We start from the raw sequence: 9,962 nt of genomic DNA on the forward strand, positions 1-9,962 counted from the left end.
ATTCTCACAATGAGCTCTTTCATTTGATATGTAACACGATATAGTTTGAAAAACTTTTTATTTTTATTTTCTTATTTACCCCCCAAAAGTGGCCTCCGTGTTTAAAATTCATTTGTTTACGTTACATGTCCGTCTTTGGGTCACAACCTTACATATGTATACAAAATTTCAACTTAATTGGTCCAGTAGTTTCGGAGAAAATAGGCTGTGACAGACGGACAGACAGACAGACAAGACGCACGAGTGATCCTATAAGGGTGCCGTTTTTTTCTTTTGAGGTACGGAACCCGGAACCCTAATAAGTTACCAGATATAACCAAAAATAAGAAAAATACATCAAGTTGAAAAAAAGTATAATTTTCTATTACATTAAACTGCAACTATTAAAAAAATTAATAAAAGTGATGAAAAAAAATTTCTTCATCATTTTTATTTATTTTTAAATTTCCCTTAAACCATTGTATATTTTGGTACATAGTGTATTAGTGAAATATATAATATTTTATTGGCTTTCGTTTAATACCCCACACGTGTATATGCAATGCATAGTTTGGGTGCAAAATGCAATATTCGCAACGAGGCGGGAGTCATTTTGATGACGTCATTCCGCTGAAGTAGATGGCCGGCGCCGCTGACTCCCGGCAGTTTTGGAGACCCAGTACCATGCCCAACAACATACTAAAATTTGGTAGCGGTTTCCAGATCTGAACTAGTATATTCCCATAAGGCAGTGCACTACATATTGAATACCCATCTATAAAGTAACAACTTGATATCAGTTCTCGTTCTTGAGAAATAAAACTTTTTTTAAAATCTTTTGTACTACTTAAACAATAATTCCCACATTCGATATTTTTCGTAGAATGGGTTATGAAGACTACACGGTCAGAATATCTCTCGACAATAATGTAAATTATAGATTTATTGAAACAAATTATTATTTTGTAAGTTTTTCATGACCGAGGAAATCCCACACCGAGAGAAAAGTTTACTATGGTGGTTAACAGTAGTTGTTTCGATCATGTTTAAAAATCTCCCGAGTCACTACTATATTTGGATGCTGATAAGCAATAATGTGTCAACCCACAAACCTTCAAAAATGAGATTTTAATGCCATATTGTAGCTGGTCCGCTCTACTTTATTTTGCAAAAATGACTTTAGTAATTTGAAATTTATAACTATTCCAAAAGAAGGAAAAAAGGTTAACACAAATCCGTTAACACCTTGTTGTCTGTTTTGCATTAATGCGTCTAGTACCTTAACTTATAGACCTGTACCAATAACTTCTGAAGTTATAAGAATATTAATGTTGCTTATTTTTTATATATAGTTTCCAGACCATATACTAAACCTAAAAATAATATTTTGTGTCATCCTAGGTATTTGCTTAGGTAGAAATTTAGGTATTTCTTTTTTCAATCAGCATTCTGTAAAAAAAATATTAGAGACGAAATTCTTTGTTTCCCTGTAAAGGCAAAGTGGCTTCCGACGTACACACGCATTTTGTGTCATTTTCATCCACGGGTATAATGGCATTTAATAAATACCTAATATTGATCCTAAAACGCCTAAAAAAATATTAGAGTCGGTAAGTGAAGTGTTGTACTTTACAGAACATTGTTTTATGTTATTCAAACAAATCTGTGTCAAATTCATCCACCGCTTTTATTTAAAAAAAATTTTTTTCTAATTAACACCCTGTATCTGCCACAAAAAAAATTCATATTATTAAGTTTACGTCTACAATATTATAATTATTACATTGAGACATCATTCATAATTTGGGTCATTTTGATCCACGGTTTTTTTTACTATCTGGCAAAATAAAACTCAATTGAGCAAGAAGGGCGTGCGCGGGGAAGGGTACCTACGCGGGTGGGGTGCTTATTATACTTGCCGCAATATCAGCTGGCGACTGAGATCTTAATACTATCTCCTTTACCCTTGTTAAGACCAACCAAGAGATGGCATTATGAGCTGTCTCGCCACTTAGTTTTGCGATACAGTGTATTTATTTCATTCGGAGGCATAATTACATTGTCTTATCAATCTTACCGTAGTAGGTATATAAATATAATTAAAAATAAACTGTAGGCTGCACTCCTCATACTGACCAACATTTGTGACGTTCCTAATCAAAAGGTACCACTTTCTCTGACAGGTTATTTGTATAAAGATATAATCAAATTTCGTCTTTATGGTAAACGACAAAGTGGTACCTACCTTTTGATTGAGAATGTCACATCAGCGACTTAAAAATTACTTTTGTTTCGATTTTTAGTACTTTTTAAGTTTATTTTAAGACGCAATTTATTGTGATTTTTGTTATGTTTAAGCGTGGCAAGCAACATTAATTACATTGATGATGATGTTCATTAAATACAATATTTTTTCATACTATACTAAACTGTCACCCTATACATGAGAATGAACAGCGCCCTTTTGACAATGATCATATATTACTGGTCAGGCTTTAATATGTGTCATAATTTAGTAAAGTCCCCTTTGTGGATTCTAAGTTTCCGAGTTACAGCAGTTTAGTGAAAGCGTTTTTTTTTAAATATAAATTAAGGGTTGAATAAAGAGGAAAGAAAATTAGATTATTTTTGCGCTACGACGCACGGTTTAGAAGATACTGCCCTATAAAGTTTTTTTTTATTGTTTTTATCTTTTTTACATTGTGTTTTTTGTATATTACTTTGGGGTTTCATAAAGGGGAACGAAAATTTAATTATTTTTGCGCTACGGCGCATGGTTTAGGAGATACATCCCTAAAGTTTTTTTTCTTTTTTTTGTCATTGCGTTTTTTGTTATTACTTTGGGGTTTCATAAAAGGGAACGAAAATTTTATTATTTTTGCGCTACGACGCACGGTTTAGGAGATACAGCCCTAAAATGATTTTTTTCTCTTTTTCTTTTTTGCGTTTTTAAATCTTAATTAGGGGCTTCTTAAAGGGGAACGGATATTGATTATTTTTGCGCTACGATGCACGGTTTAGGAGATACAGCCCTATAAAGTTTTTTTGTTATTATTTTTTTCTTTCTTTTTCTTGTGTTTTTGTATATTATTTTGGGGCTTCATAAAGGGGAACGAAAATTTTATTATTTTTGCGCTACGACGCATGGTTTAGGAGATACAGCCCTATAAAGTTTTTTTTTTAAATTTTGCGTTTTTTTAAATATAAATTATGGGTTGCATAAAGGGGAACGAAAATTTTATTGTTTTTGCGGTACCACGCACGGTTTAGGAGATACAGCTCTATAAAGTTTTTTTTCCTGTTTTTTTTTTTAAGTATTAATTACGGGCTTCTTAAAGGGGTTTTTTAAATTATTTTTGCGCTACGACGCATGGTTTAAGAGATACAGCCCTATAATGACTTTTTTTTTAAATTTTGCGTTTTTTTTTAAATATAAATTATGGGTTGCATAAAGGGGAACGAAAATTTTATTATTTTTGCGCTACGACGCATGGTTTAGGAGATACAGCCCTATAAAGATTTTTTTATTGTTTTTTTTCTTTCTTTCTTTTTTACATTGTGTTTTTTGTATGTTACTTTGGGGTTCATAAAGGGGAACGAAAATTTTATTATTTTTGCGCTACGACGCATGGTTTAGGAGATACAGCCCTATAAAGATTTTTTTTTAATTTTGCGTTTTTTTAAATATAAATTATGGGTTGCATATAGGGGAACGAAAATTTTATTATTTTTGCGCTACGATGCATGGTTTAGGAGATACAGCCCTATAAAGATTTTTTTTTTTATTTTGCGTTTTTTTTTAAATGTAAATTATGGGTTGCATAAAGGGGAACGAAAATTTTATTGTTTTTGCGGGTACCACGCACGGTTTAGGAGATACAGCTCTATAAAGTTTTTTTTCCTGGTTTTTTTTGTTTTTTTTTTTTAAGTATTAATTACGGGTTTCTTAAAGGGGTTTTTTTTTATTATTTTTGCGCTACGACGCATGGTTTAAGAGATACAGCCCTATAATGTTTTTTTTTTAATTTTGCGTTTTTTTTTTAATATAAATTATGGGTTGCATAAAGGGGAACGAAAATTTTATTATTTTTGCGCCACCACGCACGGTTTAGGAGATATTATATCTATATATATAGCTATAATAGCTCTATAAAGTTTTTTTTCCTGGTTTTTTTTAAAGTTTTAATTAAGGGTTTCTTAAAGGGGAACGAAAATTTGATTATTTTTGTGCTACGATGCACGGTTTAGGAGATACAGCCCTATAAAGATTTTTTCCTCTTTTTTTTCTTTTTTGCGTTTTTAAATCTTAATTAGGGGCTTCTTAAAGGGGAGCGAAAATTTGATTATTTTTGCGCTACGATGCACGATATAGGAGATACAGCTAATACAGCCCTATAAAGATTTTGTTTCTTTTTTTTCATTGTATTTTTCATGTATTACTTTTGGGTTACATAAAGGGGAACGAAAATTTTATTATTTTTGCGCTACGACGCATGGTTTAGGAGATACAGTCCTATATATTTTTTTACAATGCATGTGCTCGAAAAGTGCGTTTCCTACGGAGCCATATCGTGTGGAAAGTACTGCTTTTCCGCACTAGTGCTTTTTGTTTTCAATTTTTTTTTACAGTACATATGGTGCTACTTTCTCGCACTAGTGCGGAAAAGAGCACTTACCGTGCATATGTCGAAAGTTTAAAGGGCCATATGTACTGTAAAACGTACGATACACGTGCGAATAGGTAATTCGCAACTCGTGTCGATTTAAAACACTCCTTTTAATAATTAAACTTATTTGCCATGATATGTTTTTTTATTTACTCGCACAATGCATAGTAAAACATTGTATGATACACGTGCGTAAAGATGATTTCCGCACTTGTTGCATAAATAGCAATTTTTTTTATCAAAGAATGAAAGAAAGTCACGGTATTAATAACCAAATTTTACTTTAGTGGTACCTTTTCCCTATAACTGTCACAAATGTATGTGGCGTTCACGTAAACGCGATATTTTTAAGATTTCCCTGCGCAATGTTGCCAGCTCGCTCGCAAATTAAACATGTACTTACAGTTCTTTTGCATAATGGTGACATTGTACAATATCTATGAGTTTTAAATAGGTAAAAGATAATTCGACGCATTCTTTGCTTGCTTGTTGCTTGTTGTTGTGTTGTTTGCGTAACTTCTTTGAATAAGTTGCGTTAATTTGGCGCACAGGCGAAGTAAACATGCGTTGCGTACGGCAAGGTCACGCCGCGGCCCCACCCTGCACGGCCTCCGTTGCCCATTCAGACCGCCCGCTAGCTTCGTTTGAACGCAAATAATATTTTTGTAATATTTGTTTATGCAGTGGATGCAAGTGACACAAATTCATACATCTTATTTATCCCGCATTTCAAATTAATAAGATGTAAACTCTAATATCTTTAATATTCTTTTGTAACGGTGACAGCCTGTTACAACAAAATCATCAAATATCTTATGAAGCTATGCCTTAATAAGACACAAAATCATTTAATGGACCTATTTAAACGATTAAATTCGACCTAAGTAATTTTTTTTAACTCTAATTTTTTTTTGTGTCATTTAGAATATTATGACATAGTATCAGATTGCAGTGGACGTAATTGACACAAACTATGTTTTCACACTAAAAACACTATCCTAAATGCAACACAGTTACATGTTTTCTCTCGAATATTTTTTTCTCCAAAATAATTCAAAATAAAAAAATAATTACCACAAAATAACAAATTACTAGAAAAGCAAATTATATATATGACACAAAACAAAATGTAAGATTTACATCTTAACAAAGTATTCATAAGCGAAAACAGAATTGACTTTAATATTTTTATAACCTAGGGGTCAAAATATAGCCAGCGATACAGGTCTATTATTGCAGTAATGGGCAGAACGCATACTAAAATGTCAATAATGTCTTAAGAGAGGTTAACTCATTATTGCGGAAATCCCATTCCATTAGTTCTGTTTTACCAGAAGCGCTCTGAAGGTAAGTGCTGCAAAAAATTGTGTTTATAATAAGTAATTTTACGAATTTAGTGCATAAATCTATTAATTGTTGCATTTTTCAAGTGATAAAAACTAATGCTTGTTGTATATGTAGGTAACCTAACAATAACCCATATGTGGGTAGCGGGGTATTCTTTGTCTCAGAATAAATGGTGCGCGTTCAATACGTCTTTTATTTGTCAGTGGCGAACGAGGTAAAAATAATTCGAAAAAGACAGTATAATCGTGATTCAACAAGTTTAAAACAATGTCAGTGGGAAAGTTACGTGAATTTGATATGAAAAGTGGCAATTGGACTGCATATTCCGAGCGAGTGGAGATGTACTTCCTTGCGAACAAGGTGGACGATACCGTTAAGTTAGCCACGTTGATTGCGGTCATGGGAGAGGAGGCCTACGAGTTATTATCAACCTTGGCGAGTCCGAAGAAGCCCTCAGCATTAACTTACGCGGACGCCGTCGACTTACTTAAAAAACATCTGCAACCTAAACCTTCTATTTTGGCCGAACGATATAAATTCCGGCAGCGACGGCAAATGGAGGGCGCACCAGTAGCGGATTACGTGGCGGAACTTAAAAAGTTATCTTTACATTGTGACTTTAAAACGACTTTAGAAGACAATTTACGTGACCAGCTAGTGTGCGGCATAAGAAGTGAAAATACGCGGCAACGACTTTTCGCGGAGGACGATAAATTAACCTACGGCAAGGCGGTGAAAATGGCGTGCACTTTGGAGGCGGCCGAACGGGATGCCAGCGCAGTAGACCAAAACCCGAGCACCCCCATCGATGTGAACAAAATAAATATAATGTTTAAATGCATGGCCTGTGGTGATACTCAACATAAAACGGAAAACTGTAAATTCCGCAACTATGATTGCAGTTTATGTAAAAGGGTCGGTCACTTGCGGAGAATGTGTCCTGAAAATCAAGAACCGAATCTGAGACGACGAAATGAATTGGGGGAGGATCCCCCAATCCGCGCGTCACGCGGGGCGAGCGTGACCGGCGGCGGGCGGCGCGGGCGCGGCGGCCGCGGACGAGGCGGCGCGCGCGGGCGCAGGGTTACTGGTGCCTGCAGGAGCCAGTCGACGAGACTACCACTTCGGAGCAGTCGGGCAAGACTGTTGCTGATAGTGATGATGATGGTGATTACGATGATGAATAACCTATGTATCAGATGTCCTTGACAAACTATAAACCGGTGTGTATGTCACTTTTAGTACAGAATAGGCCCTTGCAGATGGAGGTCGATACGGGATCGGCTCTGTCCTGTATTAATGACGATACCTATAGGCGAATTTTTAATGATTTACCTATAAAACCTTGTCGCGTAAACGTTAGGTCTTATGACAAGTCTGTAGTCACACTTCAGAGATATTTAGAGGTGAAAGTCAGTCACAACAATATTACAAAAGTATTAGATCTGTATGTTGTAGACGGGGCCGATAGAACTAATTTACTCGGTCGACAATGGCTATTCGAGCTAGATATTACAATCCCCAAAGTAAATTTAACAGCTGTATTGCATAATAAAGAAATAGACAAAAGTGTAATAATAAACGACCTTATTTCCAGGCATGAATCACTGTTCGATGGCACACTGGGCCGGTATAACGGCCCGCCGGTGCGGCTGAGCGTGCGCGAGGGATCCGAGCCGATTTTCTGTCGCGCGCGACCTTTGCCTTACGCAATGCGTGCGCGCGTCGACGCCGAGCTGGATGCCATGCTGCGCGCCGGCGTCATCGAGCCCGTGGACCGCTCCGACTGGGCCACTCCTCTGGTAATAGCGAGCAAAGCGGATGGCGGTATACGTATATGTGCGGACTACAAGGTAACACTTAACCGAGCTTTACAGGTCGACAGATATCCGGTTCCAAAATTAGATGATTTGTTTAGTGGATTGAGTAATAATAAATATTTCACTAAACTAGATTTATCTCAGGCGTACAACCAGTTGGTTTTAGACGAAGATTCCCGGGCTTACACGGTTATTAACACCCATCGCGGACTTTTCAAATATAATCGCTTAGTTTTTGGTTTAGCGTCAAGCCCGGGTATTTTCCAAAAGTTTATGGTCAATTTATTAAGGGACATTCCGGACGTTGTAGTATTTTTTGATGATATTTTGATAAAAAGTAGGGATTTGGATAGTCATGTCAAGGCTCTCGAACAGGTTTTTACGGTATTACAAGCTAGTGGGTTAAAATTAAAAAAGAAAAAGTGTGATTTCTTGTCAAGGCAGGTAGAATATTTAGGGTTCATTGTTGATGAAAACGGCGTGAGAGTTAACCCTGATAAAATTAAACCAATAGTGAGCATGCCACATCCAACAAATACCACAGAACTAAAATCATTTTTAGGAATGGTCAACTTTTATGGCAAATTTGTAAAGAATCGCGTTTTTATCGCGTATATATATATATATCTTTACTTGAAAAATAATTATAGTGTATAACTAGCCTTATGAACCGATTTTGCATGTACAACCAGCCTTAAAGTTTGTAGTCTATGATTGTTCATTATTTTAGTATGTGGGTATTTTTGCATTTTGTAATTTTTCCTCAGTCACCCGTTGACCACGAACGCTGTAAAGAGTTCGAAACGTCGGGATGTATTATAAATTCAATATACGCGATATAATCCGTTTTCATAGTTTTATTTCATGAGTAACTATCGCGGTAACCGAAGACAATATTTTGTAAAGAATTTGTCAGGGTATCTTGGCCCCTTATACGAGTTGCTCAAAAAGGGTAGGCATTTTATATGGGGAAAAATACAAAACGATGCTTTTGAGTACGTCAAAAAGTTACTGTGTAGCACGGAAGTGCTAGCGCACTATGACATGACACGCACCACGGTGGTGACTTGTGACGCATCCGCGCGCGGCCTTGGGGCCATACTGGCTCAACGTTTGCCCGGTGGGGGGGAGCGCGTCGTCGCGTACGCATCGCGCGCACTCACCGCACATGAAAAACATTATAGTCAGATTCATAAAGAAGCACTTTCCATTATTTATGCAGTGGACAAATTTCATCAGTACTTATACGGAAGGAAATTTATTTTGCGTACTGATCACAAGCCTCTGGTGAGCATTTTCGGGCCTAACACCGGCGTACCCGTGACGGCAGCGAGTAGGTTACAAAGGTGGGCAATTAAATTGTCAGCGTACGATTTTATCATTGAATATGTACGTACGGATAAAAATACGGCCGATGTTCTGTCGCGATTAATTAAAACGCATAGAGAGGAAGCGGTTGCCGGAGAGGGGGAACTGCCCGAGCAGACTTACTTACATTTTGCAACGGAGTCGTTGCTTTTAGATTATAAGGTCTTAAAACGAGAAACTAGCAAAGATCCCATTTTAAGTCGTGTTTTAGCTTATTTGTCCGACGGCTGGCCCTCAGACATAGAAATTAAGGAACTTAAACCTTATTTTAATAGGCGGGATGAATTTTATTGCGAGCTTGGATGTATTCTATGGGGTCTTCGCGTCGTAATTCCATCGTCCTGCAGGGAACGGGTTATACGCGAATTGCACGAAGCACACATGGGAATAGTAAAAACAAAGGCATTAGCTAGGAGCTACGTGTGGTGGCCGGGCGTAGACGAGGCTGTCGAAGCGCGGTGTCGTGCGTGCGCGGTGTGCGCCAGCGTAGCCGATGCACCGGCCGGACACGTGCCGTGTGCGTGGCCATGGCCGAACCGCCCGTGGACGAGACTTCATATCGACTTCATGTCAATTACGGGGCTGACTTATATGATCACCGTAGACGCCTGCTCGAAATGGATAGAAGCCACGAAAATGAAAACCACCACCGCGCAGTCGGTAGTGGCGGTATTACGTGATATGTGGGCACGATTTGGGCTTCCAAAGCAGTTAATTAGTGATAACGGGCCACCATATACTAGTTTTGAATTCGAAGAATTTCTAAAGCGCAATGGTATCG

Source organism: Cydia strobilella, chromosome 1 (genome assembly GCF_947568885.1).
Source record: "Cydia strobilella chromosome 1, ilCydStro3.1, whole genome shotgun sequence".
Lineage (NCBI taxonomy): Eukaryota > Metazoa > Arthropoda > Insecta > Lepidoptera > Tortricidae > Cydia > Cydia strobilella.